We start from the raw sequence: 20,281 nt of genomic DNA, 5'->3' as shown, positions 1-20,281 counted from the left end.
AGGTTGTGGAATCTCCATCATTGGAGATTTTTAAGAGCAGGTTAGACAAACACCTGTCAGGGATGGTCTAGCTAATACTTAGTCCTGCCACGAGTGCAGGGGACTGGACTAGATGAGCTCTCGAGGTCCCTTCCAGTCCTATGATTCTATGATTAGCACTGGCTCTAGTAGCCTGCTGCATACATTCACATCCTGCTCTCGTCTACACTAGCTAGACATGTTAGATTACAACAATAAGGTTCCTTAACTGGAAACATCATTACATCTCTCCATCATATCTTGAACTTTATACTGAACCATTAGCTGAGTTTCTCAGATTACAATAATATGGTAGCCTTGAAGAAACACATCTTCATTGGGCTTATGCAGTGTTTCAGGGTTTTTTTAAAATAATTTGAAATTTACTTTTATTGTATATTGTTATGTCTCCTCCCATGTCTCCCCCTTCTGGAGCCCCTCTATGATATTTCTAGAGGGTCACAACCTACCATTTGGGAATCGGCGAAGTAGTTTATTTTAAAGAGTAATTCCCTGATTCTACTTTTTACCATGGTTGTAAGGATGTCACATCAGTTGCAAAGGTGGTAACAGACTTTGAAGGATAATCATCTTTTAAAACCAGACTCCTGTAGTAATTGTTTACATTAGGAAAATGACTCATTGTTGACAATGGGGGCGAGCAGTGTTCTCTTCCAGGTCTTGTCTTATCTAGGGATCAGAATAACATGGCCTCCTCTGCCCTACTAGCTAAACTGTTTTCAACTCCAGTTAAAGGAGACACGGGGAACCCACTATTGATATATGTTGTCAACAGCGGGTCATTCTCCTAAGCTAGACACTCTCTCAGATGCAGATTCTGCCATTGATCTACACAAGGTGTGAAATCCTGAATCCACTGGTTTGCCATTGACTTCAGTGGGGCCAGGATTTCATCCAAGCTCTCCCAGTAAGGGTATGTCCACATAGCAGCTAGGAGGGTGCCTCCCAGCTCAGGTAGAAAGACAGGTGCTAACTCTGCTTGAGCTGGCACCTAAAAATAGCCGTGTATCTGTGCTGGTCCAGGCAGTGGCTTGGGCTAGCTGCCCACATACAAACACCCATCGGACCTGCTGGGTCCGTACTGGGGCAGCTCGCCAGCGCCACCATCTATGTAGTGGCAGCCACACTGCTATTTTTAGCATGCAGCTCCAGTGCAGCAAGTGCATGTCTCTACCAACACGCGGGGGCTGGGAGGGGTGGAGGGGGGGGGGCGGGGAAGCATGCTTCCAGCTGCTTTGAGGACATCCCCATAGTCATTGAGAGTTTTGCTCAGAGGCTAACAGCAGAATGGAGTCCTTAGAAAAGGAATTTGTCCTCTCTCTCTCACCTTTCTAGTGACATTTGAATGACAAAAACAAATTGCTCAAAAAGCATAGCTCTGCGGCTAATCGATGACAATCGAGCACACCAAAGTCCTTCTTGAACAGTCCAAATGGCCCTAATGGTGAGCACTGCTGAGTGGTAGGAGAAGGCTTGTTTTTTCCCTTTCGTCTCTGAGTCTGGTACAGGGATGCTCACAAACTTCTACATTTTGAGAAAGTGCTTGTTTTATTTCCCAGCTGCCATGAACTAACAAGCTAGTGACAGATTTTCTGTGCAGATGGGGTGGTTTGGGGAAAACATGCCTAGCAAGCAGGCTCACTCTTTCAAGCAAAGTTTATCTTAGTTTATTGTGCTCACAAGCAGAGTCAGCTTTTGGTGTCAGGAAGTCCATGGCCTCGGTGCTCCCTGATTTGGGGGTGGGGCTAAATACATAAAGGAGAATCCCAGATTTGGTTTTTTAAAGGAAGTGTCTAGCTCTTTCTCTTGTGAAGATAGGGTTAACAATATAAACTGATGTAGACTAGTCACTAAGGTTGAAATTGTACTGATGTTTCCTAAAGATCATACTGTATTCATATTCCCCTTTACAGTCTCCTAGGGTTGGCCTCTCAGGTCCACAAAAATTATGGTCAAAGAACCCTCGGTTAGTTGAGATGACCTCAAATCAGTTTATGCTGTGAGGGCGGTGCCAGCCAGCCTGCCGCTGATGACCATTGCAAGCACCTCTGGCCATAAGGAATAGCCTGTGAGGCAACACAGTCTAGTGGACTAAACACGGGATACAGAAAAAGGAATTCTAATCCCAGCACTGACACCAGCTCCTTCTATGACCTCAGTCAACCTTTCTGTCCCGGTTTCAGCAACTGCAAACTCAGGCTGATAATTAGAGCTGTACAGTGGATGACAATTCTACTTAGTGACGACTTTCAAGGTTGTGAAATTTGTTTTGGTTCTGTGCGTGGATGAAAACAAAACCTTCCAAATGGTTCTGAGAATCAGAATTGTGTAGAAATATGTTTTCGGACTGAAGACCACCTGACCTTTTCAATTCATATAGTCTCTCTCTGGTCACTTCTGATCCAAGAGCCCTAGACCAAAAACCCCCTTCCTGATGAAAACGTCATCAAAACTGACATGTTTCCACAAAATGTTTCAGCTTTCACAACAATAACTTCATTTAGTCAAAAATGTTCCAGCCAGAGATACTGATAACACTTACCTCCCTGACGGTGTATTCGGCTTGTAAAAACTCAGTAATTAATGTTTGTAAATGGTATGTGCGTCCTAAAATTCAGCAGGATGTACATAAAATGCTACACTGGCTGGAGGCCTAGTAGGCTGCATAGTTCCTAGCTTATCTGGACAATTGTGACTTTCAAAACTTGTAAAAGTGTTGGTTTTCTGCAAGACCCCAACACAAGATCCTGAGCTCCACGAGCAGCTAGGCACAGACCTGATAAGGAGAAAGGAGAAATCTAAATAGTCTGACCTCCCCCACCCTGCACGTGCGCACACACACACCCATGTGCAGAGGTGACACATAGGCTCGAGAGAGCAAGCAGGGTCATGTGCCTCTCCCAAGATTTGCTGCTTCGCTTCACTGAGCATGCTCACATGGACTGAGCGTGCTCAGTAACATAGCTGCAACTGGTAGCTCTCACTCTGCTCCCTCTCCCACTGTCGGCAGGCACAGGTTCTCTCTGCTCACATGCATACAGAATTTATATAAAATTAATTGAATTTGGGGTGTAGCCTAAAGAATCATCCCACCCACCAGTCCCCTGTCTAAATCCTTTGGCTGGCCCTCTGCACTGTAAAGTACACATGGACAGGAGTTGGTTTTATTGGTGGGGGGGGGGGGTTTGCGGGTTTGCAGCCATACACAAAAATGCAAAGGCTGGCTCTGCTCACAGATTTTGGGCAAATCCAGTAAGTCAATGGGGAAGGTGGGGAATAGTACAGCAAGTAAAAAACAAAACCAAAGATCCATTCTTCACTCATCCTAAAAGGAATAGTCTTATATGTGCCACATTCTGTAGATAATTTAGCATTCAGGCTAAAAATCAAGACCTATTTTTTTATCATTCAGAATACAGAGCAAGATTGGGATTTACTATGATGAGTTGGGTTTTCCCAGGTCGCAGGAGTCAGCCTTCTGATGTTTATAAAGAGCTTTCTCTCTCCTTGGCCCAGACACCATTTCTGTTTCAGGCTTGCATTATATATGCCAAAGGTGGTGAATGAAAGAGAGGGAATTGAACTACTGAAATAACAGCACAGCAACTGCCTTCGGATGCAGTGTTAGTAAAACATTCACTTGACTGTGGGTATGAGTCACACCTTTTCCTCTAGGACTTCCCCTTGTCCCCCACCAAGAATGGCAGCTCTCTTTGAAATGACAAAGAGCTTGCTTGCTAGAGTTTGCAGCTCTGGTGAATATTCCACTGCTGCTCTAAATTTCTGCAAATCTGCAGATAAATGATTTTATATCTAATTCGATTCAGGAGAGGCGCACACAGAAATTCAGGGAAATAAAACACTAAATCTCGTTTCTTGCTTTAAAGTGCTGTCCATATATCACCACCAACCAGCATGTAAATTTTAGTCAGCCACTGGACTAGTCTTTTAAAGAAGTTGAAAAATTTCTCAGTGTCCTCAAAGGACACACCTGTTATCTGAAACAGTTTTTAACCAGCTTGTTAAGCAGCTTTGACAGATCAAAGACCCAGGACAATGGGCACAAACTTTAACAATAGTTTAGCCTTGAGCAAAAGCTTCTGTCAAAGCCAGGCTTGTGCCAGTTGTATTATGGCCTACAATTGAAAATAAATTTTACTTGGATAAGTACCTCAGCCCGATCAGAGGCACTGCCGCCACTGAAACAAAAGCAGTCGGGGATAAGTTATTGACTCCACTGACAGCCTGAATGAACTTCATTGTGCCAGCCCACTCTTGGAAAATGTGTCAGGTTTCAAACTGAATTAGGTGGCAGGTGCATAGACCATTTTCCTGCCCCCTTGAGACAGTAGAGGGCCAACCATCACCTGATTCTACAGATAAATGTTTAGATTTGGTTTTCATATCGCACAGCCGTAAGTGAGAGCATATTTAAATCATAAGGCTTTCCCTGACCCCCCTTTTTCTCCCCCGTCATTAACTTGCTATGTTCCTATGCACAGGTCACTCTGGCTTTCTGGTGTAATGTAATGTGCTTCTCCCCTAGCACAGATTACTATCAAGTTTTTGATTCATCTCTATTGCAGCTCACTTGAGCTTGCAGGATTTCTGCAGTCAACTTCTGTAAAAGAAGACTGAACTACAAGGAAATGGATCCTTTTCCATTCTCCTCTAAATAGGCACAAACCAAATATGCATGCTTTTGGAAATACATTTCTCTTTGGCAGTTATGTACCTGATTCAACTCCCAGTGAAGTTAATGCAAGGACACCCCTTGACTTCAATGGAATTTGGATTGAGCATTGTCTCCATAGATTTTATATGATATGCATTGACCTATACAGTTAGAATTGGGAACTCAAATGTTAATCTTCATACAGACTTTTTTCACCATTTAAAAAACCACCACACCAACAATAATTTAGTCAGACTTCTTGCCAAAATATAACCCTGACACTTCTCCGCTGTGGCAGCAAACTGAGATTCTACGATCTGTATTTTATTTTATTTTTTGCCTGCATATTTTGCTTGAAAACATTGTGCTTTATAGTCCACCAGGAGCTACAAAGCTAGTGCAAGATCAGTGGAATTTCAGTCACTTTGGATGCCAGCTCTCATTACTTAATCATGAGACACAGAACTATTAAGACTCCTAAGAATGAAAGTCTACTTTTCTGACCAGAGAGCGAAGAGTTGGCATATGCCTTTGGCTGCGTGCAATGCGTGTTAATGAGCAAGTAAGATTCCTTTTCCCTCTTAGCAGGTTGGGGGCCCTTTAGCCATCCTGAAACTTTTGAACTGAAATGGTGTGTGCATGCCATTTGGTTAAACTGGCGTAGCTTTTGATTCTGGACAACATTTACACCAGCTGTAACATTTTACACTCAGTTAAGTTAATGTACATATACTCCCCCTTTTATTTTATTCTTTATATGCAAAGTGAGAGCTGCTTCAAAAGTCAGATTTTTCCGCAGCGGAAGGAAAATTATCTTCCAGCTTTGGTAGTGTATTTAACAACTTGCAGCAGCAGCTTGTTAGCATCAATGAAAATATTCAGCACCTTCCACCCAAGGATCTCAAAGTGTTTTATGAACATTAATTGATCATCACAAAACCCTGGTGAGATAAGCAAGAATTATGATTACCATTTCACAAATGGAGTCATACCAAAGTTATGTGATTTGCCCAAGATCACAAGCAAATCGGTGGCAGAGCAAGAATTGACCCCCAGACTCCAGCTTTCTACTACTTGCTTTAATTACTGGTTAAGGTTATTTCTCCTTAGCATGCTCTTCCATACACATTGGGTTCACTTCATGGATGCATTTGGTTCATATGTATAATACTAATGCATCAAATGCTTCCCTTCTCTAGCTCTGTTCTAAACAGCGCCTGACTGCTTCACCTATGAGCTACATCAACATACCTTTCTCTCCCTCACATGCACAAATCTAGGAAAACAAAATAGGCTTATTCTTTAGGGCCAGCTAAAGACTGCTGTGTGTCAACACAGAGACTCATTTCTCACAGTGGTATCACTTGCTGGATATGTTCCTTCCCCCAAACAAGAGCAGATGGTGTTTCATAGTTGGTCACAAATGGCTGTCAGTGAGTGTTTGTCTGCCTGCCAGTAACCTGTAGTTTGGGGACTCCCTCAGAGAGTGTACCAGCCCTGACTCTGCTGATAGCAGCATCTGAGAAAATGATCAGTCCTTTCTTGTCAGGCACAAAATTAGCCATCTCACTTTCAAACTGTTGACAAGGGGGATATGAAAGAAATAAGGACTGTGCCAGCCCAGCTGATAATTTTTGAGCTCTCGTTCTATGGCTATAGAACAGCTCAAATAGGAAATGCAGCCTTTGCAGTAGTGATTATACCAGCTTAAAAGTGTTTTACCAATTAGGCTTACCGCATTTTTCCAGGCTAGGTTAGTTTTTTTCTGTCTTAAAGTAGTTCAAGATGAGATAACTTTTAGTGACATTGTCTGTAGAAGCCAAAATCCATAGAGTAGGTAAAGGTTCCATTGCGCCAGTCATATTTGCTGTTGGTGACATGCGCACAGCTAGAAGGCAGCCAGCCAACAGTGCTGTCCCCTGTGGCTATAGCCCTGCACTAATAGCAGTGAACAGAAAGGGAAGACGGTGATAATGTATACAGCACTTCAGTCCCCTTTCACCCAAGATGAAACCAATTGGGAAACCTTTATATCAGTTTGTAACAATAATCATTTCCCTTTGGCACATATCCAGCATTTCAAATACACTCAATAGCAAACCCAAATTATTTGTTTCTACAGCACTCTCAAAGAAGTGTCCATAAACTAGTGCAAAATACCTTTCACAGCAATCGTTTGAAAGTGTCCCACTCTTGTACGGCTGAAAACCAGTGTTTGTTTAAAGCCAGAAATCGTATCTGCTCTGAGTATTTAACTGCTCGCATTTTCTGCTGGGGCTAACCGGACACATACAGTCCCTTTCCTCGTATATTAGCCTTCTGGCTAAGTGGTTGGGACTCCATTTTGGAGCCTGCCAACTCCACTTTACTCATATTCAGCTGGTTGGGGCTGCTGCTGAGTAATTCTTTCCTTTGGGTATCAAGTTTGTCACACGTTTTCAAAGCTCCCAAGTTTAGGAAGGCTAACGAAAGTAAATACAAATTAGTGCAAAAATCCTAAGGTGGCTCAGGAAGAAAATAGAGGGGACTGATGCCAGTTGTTAGTGATAATAATTTTGCATCTATACAGCACTTTTTATCCTGATTGCACAGAGTTTTGGCAGACCAATTTACAGACAGAAGTCTAGAGCTGGTTGAAACTCAGAATTTCCATTCCACGTGAAATTCAGACATTTCAGAATCTCCTTTTGTTCAGAACTGGAACAAAAACTCAAAATTTCCTGCACTACAAAAATTCAGAAAAAATCCATTTAGGAAAATATTGAAATTACCTAATCAAAATTAAACATTTCAATAAAGGTCAAACCACTGCATTTTGACTTTATATTATATCATAGCATATAGGACTAAAGTTGCTGTATAAATGCAAAATTATTGTAATAAAATCTAATATAAAAGTCAAAGTCAAAACAAAGCTCTTTGTCCATATCAAAACAATAGGTTTTGACTTTATTGAAAGGAAGCATTTCAATAATTGATTTTCCAAATTGCCACAAAATGTTTTGATTTAATTAAATCAGGCTTTTCTGATGGAAAACTCTTCTACTGGAAAATTTTCAACCCCCCTTTACAGAATTACTTCACAAGCCCCCCCAACCTCCACCTCTCCAACAGCAACAAAAACTCAACAACTTTGTTTAGTTGGAGTCAAGGCTGTGAACACATACCAATCACTTAAGTGAAAAAGAAGCTTTAAAGAATATTGAAGTTAAACAGAATCCAAACATTGGAAAGCCAAGAAATAACGCTAAGTTAAAATCAAGGCTTATGTTGGGGTCTGGTACATGGTTACATAAATAAATTAATCTCTATCCTTTATGGCTGTGAAGATAACCATGTGCATATTGAAAACGTGGATCATCCGTAGCTGATACAGTGATGTCTGCCTGACTTTGTTCTGTTCATTTACATAAATAGGTAACTCAGACACCCAATGATCATAATTCAAATGTCAACATTGTTAATTATTTTACTGCTGATCAAATCATGTAAGACAAGAGAAGGAAACCATATTGGGCCTGGTCCTGCGAGGTGCTGAGCACTCTAGCCTAGATTTAACAAAGCTTTTAAGAGTGTGATTTGAGTAGGACAATTCCTATGTTTAAAGTTAAGCACATAACATGCTTAAGGAGCCTGCTGGATTGGGGCCAGAACACTCAGTGGAGTGGACTGAACACAGTCTACTGTAAGTGACATCTCCTGGGCGAAGATCTGCACAGTCTACTGTAAGTGACATCATTTTGGTGCTGCAGTGGGTTGGCATGTTGGAGAGTACCACCACTTTTTATTCTCTCAAGTGAGAAGGAGCTAAAGTCAAGAAACAGAGGGCGGGGGGGGGAAGAGATGGGGGGGAAGTTTAGGATCTGAGTCCCAGTGAAAATGTGCCAAATCTGTGGTGCCCAGCAGAGCATGCATGGTCATATTTTCAACACCAGAACAATGAAGGAGCATCTCATTTTAGCAACTGGGTTGGGCCAAACTTGATTTGTGGGTGGAGCTTGGAAGAATACCACGCTGATTTTTTTCCAGCATAACCCATGGATAAAATTGCAACTCAAGGCAAATAAAACAAACATTAGAAAGAATGAAAATGGAGAATTAAGGAACGGAAGTAAGTGTAGCTCTTCCATCATATCTCTGTCACCCCGTGCAGCAATCATGGCAAGTATTTGTGTATAGGACAAGTGTCTCAGTTACTTGACATCTTAAGTTTTGTACTACTTTAATGATCTGGCCTTGAACTTCATTGGCTGGGAACATCACATTCTTGTATACTTGGCCAGCCTAAGGACTCATTTGTGTCAGGGAATCTCAGTATATTGGGAAGATGACATGTGGGTTCAATCATCCTTTGGTGTGTGAGTGAAATGTGAGATGCAGGATGTTGGTGTTGTTGTGCTGTCAGTGGAGGGTGAACTGTAGGACAGTTTGTGATTGTGAAGGTGGAGAGGGTTGGTGGGTGTTTCATACCTTTAGGAAGCTGGATATGTCAAGGGGTGTCTCGCTCATATTGTCAATGATGAAGTTGTATGATGAGCAGGTGTAAGGATGTCTCATGAATTAGGCTGGTGAGTGGCTAGAAATATGGGGAAATTGTCAGTTGGGGAGCCTTATCACTGTATTTCCATATTTTCCCACAGCCTTTCTTTTAGGCAGCTTTTTAATGTACAATTTCTTGGCTTTCCAATGTTTATAAACAGCATTGTTAAGTTACTGTAGTTACAACCTTAAATCAAGCTGAGCAAACTTTTGCCTGGGAATTTCATTAACCTTTTGATAAAGTTGTCAAGGAAAAATACTGGTGCTCTGCCATATAGAAGCATGTATTCGTCACCAAGTATGTAAATTAGATTACATCCTAGATGACAGCTGTGTCAATTAGCATATCTTGGTCTCCTGCTTGCTTGAACTGCACCCAATTATTTTTCAAGCTACACTTGCGGATTTCTTAAATCCCTTTAGCCCAACCAGTTCTGTCTCAGAGCCCTCCCGGAGACTCTCTGGGGTTAGAAATTCTTTGGAGCTTATGAACTCTGCAGGAGTCCCTACATGGCTAAGGAGCCTTGTGAGGGTAAGGAGATCAATAGAAGGAATCCCTCTGGGATTTAGGAGATCTGCAGCACATCATGGCTCCAAATGTCTGCTGGACACCTCATGGGGCTTAGAAGCTCTGAAGGGGTCTTGAAGTTAATTAGATGAATTTGCCAAGCCTGTCAGACACTTGGTAACCTCACTGGATCCTCCAGACTTTTGGCAAAGCTTAGAAGATTGCAACATGCCGATGGAGGATTCTGCTATGGCTAGGTCACCCAGGAAAAAATTCCCCCAGAACTACCACAATTTCTGGGGAAAAGGCAATAGTGCCATTCAAGAGCTTCACAGCAAACCAGACCTGAAGTTTCAAGGCCTCTCTTCTTTTGAAATAGAACAGAAAATTATGATAAGAATTTGTCAAATGGTCAAAACACCTAATTTTTCAAACTCCCATACTTCAGGATCAGATGAAACAATTCATGTCAAATTCTGAGGAAAAAAATCTTGTTGACTTTGAGCTAATTTGCCAGAAAGGACATTTTCTAAGGATGTTAGAGAGTGGTGTATATGTTGGAAATCCAGCTTATAATGGAAAGATAGTTTCAGTTTAACTACAGTGAAGCTACTGCCTCTCTATAATGTGGACATCACTGTAATGTGGAAATACAGCTACTGCTCAGGTGGGAGGTGGCAACTTTTGCCTTCATAATATCTTCTTTTAAAAAATATTAATATTATATTAATATGATGATAGTTGCAAGATAGAAGACATTTAGAGGGACCTGATGAACAAGAATCAGATGTTCAACCCCATGTCCTGGACGTGGGTGATAAGGGCAACTGTGCTGTTAGTGGGTGCTAGCTTTTGGATTAGACATAAAACTGAGGTCTTGACCGTGTGTCATAATTAACGATGTTATAATACCATTCACAAGTGTGGGGATGTTAGCGTCCCAGACATTTATATTCAGCCAAATTTTGTCCTCACAGGCACACATACAGCAACTGTCAATTTCAATGAGAGTACTGAGTATATATCTAGGTGCACATTTTAGCCTATTCTGCTTATTGAAATTCCCCATGCGTTCTCGGTGGGATACAGCGTTCCTTAGCTCTCTTCTAAAATGCTGGGTAATGGTACTGTGGGTTTTTAGTCTCATGCCTCTTCCTTTTCCCTGTGGCCTTGCTAGACTCTTTGCGGGACTGGGAGGGAATCACAAATCCACATTCTCCCACAAATCTTAGGCCTTGTCTACACTACAAAATTAAGTCGACTTTATCTAATTTGACCTCGAATTGCCGAATTAATTAAGCCGATTGTGCATGGCCACACTGTGCTCGTTGTCTCGATGGAGTGGTTCCTCACTAGCAGCGCCTGCATCGATGCACAAAGCAGTGCATCGTGGGTAGCTATCCCAAAGTGCAAACTTGGGAAGTTTGTGCACAGCCTCATGGGACCAAAACATTGCCGCAGGGGAGAATGGGAACATTGTGTCAACATCCCATGATGCACTGTGCTCCTGTCCTCATATCAACGGCAAATAACCCAGTGGTTTTTGCGCCTTAAAACCGCTGCGCATACGCCATAACCCCAGAAGCATGGAGCCTGCTCCGTTGTGCACTCTTGCTGTGAACATCTCAAACACCTCATGCCTTCTCCTGCAGTATTTCCAGAGCTGAAGTAGGGTCTGCCGTGTGGAACATAGCAATGTCCTGCAAGCAGCCCTGCTGCAAGCCATTGAAAAAAACAATTCACAGTTGCTGCTGGCAGTCACAGAGCAGCTGCACTCTGTTGAGCCCCATGAAGAGCTAGTCCCATGAAACAAGCAGTGAACAAGCAGTGACTGGTGGGACTGCATCGTTTTGCAGGTATGGGATGACGAGCAGTGGCTGCAGGACTTTCAAATGAGGAAGGCCACCTTCCAGGAACTTTGTGCAGAGCTTTCCCCTGCCCTGCAGTTCAGTAACACAAAAATGAGAGCTGCTCTGACAGTGGAGAAGTGAGTGGCGATCACTATTTGGAAGCTTGCAATGCCAGACAGTTACCGGTCAGTGGGGAATCAATTTGGAGTAGGTAAATCAAGCGTGGGAGCTGCTGTGCTCCAAGTGTGCAGGGCCATTAATCGACTCCTGATACAAAGGGTAGAGAGTCTGGGAAATGTGCAGGACATAGTGGATGGTTTTGGCACGATGGGGTTCCCTAATTGCGGTGGAGAGATAGATGGCACACATATCCCTATCTTGGCACCAGACCACCTTGCCAAAGAGTACATAAACCGAAAGAGATACTTTTCAATGGTGTTGCAAGCATTGGTGGATCACAGGGGGCGTTTCACCGACATCAGCGTAGGATGGTCAGGAAAGGTTCATGACATGTGCATCTTTAGGAACTCGAGTCTGTTAAAAAAGCTGCAATCCAGGACTTTCTTTCCAGACCACAAAATGAACATTGACAAAGTTGAGATGCCTATAGTTATCCTGGGGGACCCAGCCTACCCCTTGCTCCCATGGCTCATGAAGCTGGCTGTCTGGACAGCGGTAAGGAACAGTTCAACTATAATCTCAGCAAGTGCAGAATGGTGGCTGAATGTGCTTTTGGTCATTTAAAAGGGCGCTGGAGAAGTTTACTAACAAGGTTGGACCTTAGTGAAGCGAACATCCCCATGGTTATAGCTGCCTGCTGTGAGCGCCATAATATCTGTGAAAAAAAGGGAGATAATCTTCTGCAAGAGTGGGCAGTTGAGACAGATCACATGGCAGCCATTTTTGAGCAGCCAGACACCAGGGCAATAAGAAGAGCACAGCAAGGGGTGCTGCATATCCACGAGGCTTTGAAAAGCTGTTTCAATAATGAATCACAGTAATATGAGCTGCTTCTCTGCATTGTGCTTTCCCGAACCTTCACCTGAGCTTGTATCACTGTCCCTATAAAGCCAAACACTGCCCAAGTCCACTGCTTCTACTCAATAAAGAACATTTATTTCTCAAATCCATTTACTTTATTTAACAAATATAAGTACAGAGGGAGAACAGAAAAAAAAAAGTTAGCCTTGGGGAAAAGGGGTTGTAAAGTTGGAACGGGAGAAACATTTTCAGCTGTGTAACATAACACCACATTTCAGACAATCAAAGGTCTGTGAATGGGTGCCTTATGTTCCTTGTACCCTCCCCCTGAGTTAAGTGAAAGGGATAATGGACTTTTCTTCCATGCCTCATGGAACGCTTTGGGGAGGGTGATTCTGCACCAGGCAATGCTGGCTGGCTGTCCACCAGGGTCTGCAGAGGGACTCTACTCGCCTGCTTCTGTTCCTGCAGTTCAATCAGACACCTCAACATGTTTGATTGGTCCCTCATAATCCGAAGCATCTCATCCTGCGCCACACACTCTCGCTCATTGGAAGCTTTCCTGCTCTCCACGTCCATGTCTAACTTCTCAGACAGTGAAATCCTCCATGCTCTCAGCTCTGTGTCAGCTGTCCCAGAGGTGTTCATTATCTCAGTGAACATGTCCTTCTGCGTTCCCTTTCTCCTCCTTCTAATCAGTGAAAGTCTGCTTTCAGGTGTTGGTGACACGCTGAAGGACACATTTCCAGCTGTCGGTCATGGGAAAAAAGAAAGAGGCCATTGTACATGCATAAAATGTTTCCACAGCAAGGCCATTTTCATAAAAAACCAACAACCCTTATTACACTAGGTGCAAGCCATAACATAATCAGAATCCATAACCGTTCACTGCACCGGTTTGCTGTTTCAGCCATGGTGAGTATGCCCTCCATAGTCATGGGTGACCGCACTTTTAATGAAGTTTATGGCAGGCTCATGTCGGGAGCAGAGGTTGCTAACTGAACAATCACCCCTCTCCATAGCACCATGGGAAGCTGTTTACGAAAGGGGCATATTGCCGACCCATGCCGAGCACAGTAAAGGCACATTAGCAGCCGTGTGGTTTGGTGATTCGGACTGGGGGGAGGGGTGCATCTACATGCTCTTTTTTTCTTGTAAGAGCACTTTTAATGAGAACTTCCCCCATTTCCCCTAGGCAACCCTACATGATGTCAGTCTCCTGAGGGTAACAGAGGCGGAAAGGAAGGAGATGCTGCAAGTGTCTGGGTATAGACCCAGTCCTTATGCTGCTATGCTGTGTACTGCAATGATGCCAGCAGAATTAATTCAGGAGTTGCGTGGGAAAGTGTCCTACCATGGTGGAAGAAATAAGACTGCCCTGCCCAGAAACCTTCCGCATAGGATTGCAGAGCATCTCCATGAAAGTTTCCTAGAGATATCTATGGTGGATTTCCAGGCTATCCCAGTCCACATAAACAGCCTTTTCCAGGGGCCACCCTCTGCAAAGCTGGAGCAGCCTCTTGTAAGCAGAGAACCACAGCACCTCTCTTTTTCTTCACAGTAAACATGCAATACCATTGAATATGTGTGTGCCTGCTAAAGTTTAACTGGACTTTGACTGTAACTGTATACTCACCAGAGGTGCCTTCCCCAGCATCACGGTTGGCTACCGTGATGTCCTGCGATCCACAGGGCTCCAGGTTAAAAAAAATTCTCCTCCTCTTCCTCATCCACCATATCGTCCTCCCTGTTGTCCCGAGACTCACATACCTGTGAGGTGTCCAGGTTGCTTGTGAGGGTTCTGGTAGGGTCACCCCCGAGAATCTCATGCAGCTCGTTGTGGAACCAGCATGTGTGGGGTTCAGCACCAGAATGACTGTTCGCCTCCCTTGCCTTCTGGTATGCTTGGCAAAGTTCTTTTATTTTCACAGGGCACTGCTGTGTGTCCCTCGTGTAGCCCTTCTCCCCCATTCCATGAGCGATCTTTGAATAGATGTCAGCATTTCTTCTGCTGGATCGGAGCTCTGCCTGCACAGACTCTTCTCACCACACAGCGATGAGATCCATCACCTCCTGTGCAGACCAGGCTGGAGCGTGTTTGGGGAGTGTAGTCTCCATGATCAGCTGTGCTCAAGCTGGCATGCTCCCAGTGCTGATCAAACAGGAAATGGGAAATCAAAAATTTCTGGGGCTTTAGCCGGGGAGGAGCTGTTTCCTGTGTACCTGGCTGCAGTGCAGCAGAGTTGAGAATGATCTCCAGAGCGGTCACAGATGAGCATTGTGGGACACCACCTGGAGGCCAATTAATTCGAATTACACAACGCTGCATCTGCAGTTGCTCACAGTTGACCCATGAAAATCAAACTAAGTGCTATGCCTCTCGCAGAGGTGGATTATAGAAGTTGACATTAGAGGTGACTTAGGTGGGTGTAAAGGACCCGGTGGTATAGACACATACATTAACAGGTTGAGTTAAGGCAGCTTACTTTGACCTAACTCTGTAGTGGAGACCAGGCCTCAGACATCTCCTTGAAGACCTACAAACAGCCTTGTTGAGTCCACTCCCTCAAACAAGCCAAAACAGGTTTGTCAACTTCTGACAAGTCAATGTAGTGTTGCAAGCCTTTGAAGAGCTCTTGGGGACTAACAGGCCTCCTAAAGCTCACTGGGGTGGTCCCCATGAGCCTCAGTCTTATGAGGTCAGGAAAGAGGGACTCAAGAAACCTCCTAAGGTTCCTTGGGGGTTCTCCCATCCTTGATCTCTTCCCTCCAGATACCAAGCTCCCATCCCCACATCGAAGGTCTGCAGAACCGTGGCTCCCTTCCTATGGACCTCAGGAGGTCCACAGAGAGTGGGGACTGAATGATAGCAGGTGGCTTGAAAGAATCAAATCTTCCATTGACCTCCGGAGGTCTTCAGTACAGAACAACCTCCAGAAAGCTCAGCGGCCTTCCTTTACGAACTTTTTGTTGGGTAAAAAATATTTTATCACAATTGACAATGCCTTAAAAAATCTCTTGATTTTAAAGTCTACTTCTGAAGTGAAAAGGGCTAGTGGTGTCTTTTTATTAAGAAACAAAGCTAAACTAAACTAAAGAGAAAGCAAGAAATAGGTTTCCAGCAGTCATATGATGTGCTATACTGTTCTTGCTGGAGCTGACTATCCATAGCAAATATAACAGTCACCAATGGAGTTAATGGACACTGTGAGGAGACAGGCATACTAACCATTGTAGCTTTCACCCAGGGTAACCTGCACTGCTGTTTTTGTCAAGTGGACACTTATCCATTAGGAGATGAACTGAGGTCACCAACTCTTTTTCATATAGAACATTGAACAGCCCTCAGACATGTACACATTCCAGTTTCTACCAGCTTGGGCTAGTTTAACATCTTGTCCTTTGAATTCATCATAACAGTCAATGTACATTTTACAGACAAATACATAAGCATAGGCCAGGACTCAAAATAACACATTGGAAGGGCCAGATTCCGATACCCATGCTCATGCTGACTCACTCCACATAAAGTCCCATGGAAGTCAGTGAAACTACTCCTGGTGTAAAATGCAACCCCACATGAGTAAGGGTACCAGAATATGGCCCATTGTGAAGAAGGATGTGTTACAAACATTGCAAGCTCTTTGGGGCAAAGACTGTCTTTTTGTTCTGTGTTTGTACAGTGCCGAACACGATGGGGTCCTGGTCTGTGACTAGAGCTCCTAGGCAATAACAATAAAAACAACAACAGCAACAACAATAATAATAATAATAATAATTAATAAATAATTAATAATAAAATGTCTAGGCAATTCCTATGCAATCAAGTGTTAGTTATTTGGAAAATTGAAGTAAAGTGTCATATTAATAGGAAATATTGCAAACATAACAACAAAATGGATATTTTCTTGACTAGAACTAAAACGTCATTATTTTTGGAACCTGACTGGCCCAAACGCATAGAAAATGTATCTTACCTCCCAGTCCAGCAGCAATGAATTACCTCTGTGCAGATACATTTGATCACCCCTCAATTCCCTTTGCTTGACATAGTACTCTTTCCTAATGAATTGTAATACTTGAGCTGAGTGGTACAACTGGGAATCAAACCGCTATCTCTCAGATTCAGTATCACTTTTAATTAACATGCCATATAATAAGATTCATATAAAATTGATGTCAATGCCAAAGAGCATAAGTATTGATACTTAATGACTTGACATAACAGAAGCTAATGAACCAGAGGAAATTCTAAAATATAACAGAAATAGTTATTTCCTCAATTTATTGATGTAAATATGGAGACTGATTAGATTATATATTAATTACAAGGTTAAGTGTGATCCATTTAACCATGTCGTCTCTCCAGTCCTGCCTTTGGTCCTATTCATGACAGCACTTAGACACATGCTTAATACCATCCATGTTCAGGGCAAATTAAGCATGTGCTGAACTTTAAGTATATACTGAAGTGCTATTCTAAATGAGGGCATTTTCTTGAACTGTTTACATTTTACATCATTTTTCACTCTCAAAGTGTTTCTTTTTTTAAAGCTCTGTAGAAATTGGAACAATATATACACAAAGTTTTGTCAGTCTCCATTCCTGTCAAATAAAAAACTTAATGCTCATTTTATTAGCACCAGAAGCCAACTTTTTTTCTGTTTTTAAGTACTCCAAAATGTGTCAATTCACTGAAGTTTAGAACTGGGAAGAACAATCAAGTAACTTACGCGGTCTGATTTTGATGTTAATCTTTGTGCTCACCATAAAACAGTTTGTTCTCAGGGAAATAATTTCTGCGGTGTTTAGAATAAATAAAGCAAAAGTGATTTTGCTAAGTGTTTTTAGGTGAAAAACTCTGAAAACCATTGTTTTTACAGGCAGTTGGAGTTACTAAAATAAACTCCTTTCAGCTATTTTGTTATATAAACTGCCGTTTAATTTTCTAAGCCATGCTTTTTTGCAACTCCTTACACTGTAATATTATGGAAAGTTAAATATAAGGTTTGCATATTAAATCATTTAAAATACGCCCACCAATAATTAAAAATGCAGTAATATCCTTACTAGGTATGATGATGATGACTATGATGATGCTATAACATTATCAGATTTGAAAAATATCATGCAGTAAAATGCCAAATTTTTTGTAAAATGTATAGTAAATACAAGATCCTTCAGGAACATTGATTTGAAACGCCACCCTCTTGGGGCAAATTTGAGGTTTTGTCCTTAATCATTTTGGACACTGAGAGTGAAAATATCACTTTTTGCTTTTCGTACATAGAATCATAGAAGATTAGGGTTGGAAGAGAGCTCAGGAGGTCATCTAGTCCAACCCCCTTCTCAAAGCAGGACCAACCCCAACTAAATCATCCCAGCCAGGGCTTAAGGATGGAGTTTCCACCACCTCCCGAGACAACCCATTCCAGTGCTTCACCACCCTCCTAGTTAAACAGTGTTTCCAAATATCCAACCTAGACCTCCCCCACTGCAACTTGAGACCATTGCTCCTTGTACAATGTTTGATCAAAGCAAGTATCATGGATGATCTTCAAGGATACAGAAAATAATATGGCAATGCATATAACACTCTGTGGAAAAATATTGTCACTGTTGGTCAAAGTGGTGCAGAATTGCTTTTTCTCCAGATAGTGTAAAGTGAACTATTTTGGAGTTTTCCATAAACTCTGTTTTTGAGCAGATTATCTAGACGGTACCGGGAAAGAAATTGGCATGAAGATAAATGAGTCAGAAGAAGAATTGTCTGCAGCCCTATCTGTGCTAAGACGATTGCAGGACAGGAGCATTGAGTAGAAATAGAATGGCATGGGAAGAATCTTCGAACAATAGAGAAGTGTAGTCTAAGGAAAACACAGAAAAAAGATGGAAGAAAAGATACACTGAGAAGGAAAGGAAAATGTGAAAAGAAGGAAAGGAAAAAATACATGAGACATAAGGTTAGATAAACCCCTCTGCTTCCATGAGTGAAGAGGCCCACACCAAGTGGATTTGTCCGGAGGTCTCTCTGTGAGATTGTCCCCCTCTCCTGGAAAGATCATCAAGGGCACCCTAAGCACTGATGGGAGCTCTTTTATTGTAGTTCGTAAAAATTCAAATACATACATCGATACATTGAATTATTAGCCTTCATCTCACTGCTAGATATTTTATGGCACTTTGGATGCACCTAAGTTTGCATCCATACACAACCTACTGTGTCTTAATATTTCAGTGTAATAGACTGGGAAGGTCATTAAGTCATTAAGATGGTCATTTTTTGAATCATGAAAAAGTACCACTGTTATAAAAGCCTTAACACAACAATTGATCAGAGGTTTGTAGTGAGCAGGCTTCTTCTTGTAGTGTTCTGCTTCTTCTTGTGGTTTCTAAGTTGTAGGCTTTTTGAAAACCTCGTATCTGTGCCTATTTTGGTTATGAATAGTGTGAAAGAAACACTTGCTATGATCTTATTGTAATTTGTCACCATCCAGCACTGTTGCTCTGTTTTCCATCCAAGTGCCCAGTTGCAATCCTTCTGTGCATGGACCTCGTTCTAACTTTAATGGGCGCTCCATGTTCAAAAAGCCTGCAAAGAAAGTTGGATTGGATTAGGATGAAAGTTTGTGTTGGGATAGATGGCAACATTAACCTGAGCGAGGTTTGGTAAACTGCCCCATCCCTGGACTAGCAGGAGAGAGTGAGCCTCAGAGACATCCCTCTGAATCACAATGCCTCCCCACTTCCCCTTTGCTCCTGGGAAGTGATAATGTACTACTGGCCTAAGACAGCAGCAAATTACTACCCAGTCTGCATAGTCTCAGCTACATTGGCCCAGGAGAAAGAGGAGGTGGAGTCAAGACTTGCCCAATCTCTGCCCATTCACTGCTCCTCAAAGTCCACTTGCTCCCGGGAGGGCGTAAGCAGGCAAATAGCCCTGCTTACTCCTTTGCATCTGGACCCATGGTCTGGGTACCCCGAGTGAGGCATATGAGAGTTTCTTACAAACTTACACAGGCATGTAGTTCAAGTCACAATCTAGCCCTTAATTTGCACTGGCCCTGGAAATTACTCATCTCCTGCATAGAGAGAATGATTGTGATATTTCGTTTCTTCATGTGCATAGGATGGCTGTGGGGAATATGGTATTAGCAGTGTGGGGAAATGATATAAATATATTTTGCAGATTTTTGCAAAATCAATTCACAATTGCATTCTGTACCTTTTTAAAAGTCACTTCTTGCAAAATTATCATAAAATGGACTGTCCTGTATTGAAATAACCAAAATTTCAATTCTTTTCTTGTGGTGATTCAATGCAAAAACTGATCTCCGTCCAGCTGAAACTCTGAATTTTGAAATTCTCCAAGTTTTATTTCCATCAAAAGTGTAACCACGTTAGCATAGCAAAGGGTCCATCTCCTTTCAAAAACGCTCCTATTTTTGAGCAAAAATGTGCAGTTTTTTCATTAATGCAGACCAGTTTCAGGAATTTAGAGCAAAACACTAAAACCTCACATTCTGAGATTTTTGGAAGTTGTGTGTGAATGTTTGATATTATGTATATATATGTGTGTGTATACAAACATCCACACCTACAAAGACATAAGCACTTGTGGTGTACTGATGCATATGACTCAGATAAAAATAATCTCTGGTTTTGAATGTTTCTAATTGTTTGCCTTCA

The sequence above is a fragment of the Eretmochelys imbricata genome, chromosome 3, assembly GCF_965152235.1.
Source record: "Eretmochelys imbricata isolate rEreImb1 chromosome 3, rEreImb1.hap1, whole genome shotgun sequence".
Classification (NCBI taxonomy): domain Eukaryota; kingdom Metazoa; phylum Chordata; order Testudines; family Cheloniidae; genus Eretmochelys; species Eretmochelys imbricata.
The sequence above is the reverse complement of the archived record's forward strand: the minus strand, read 5'-3'. Positions refer to the sequence as shown.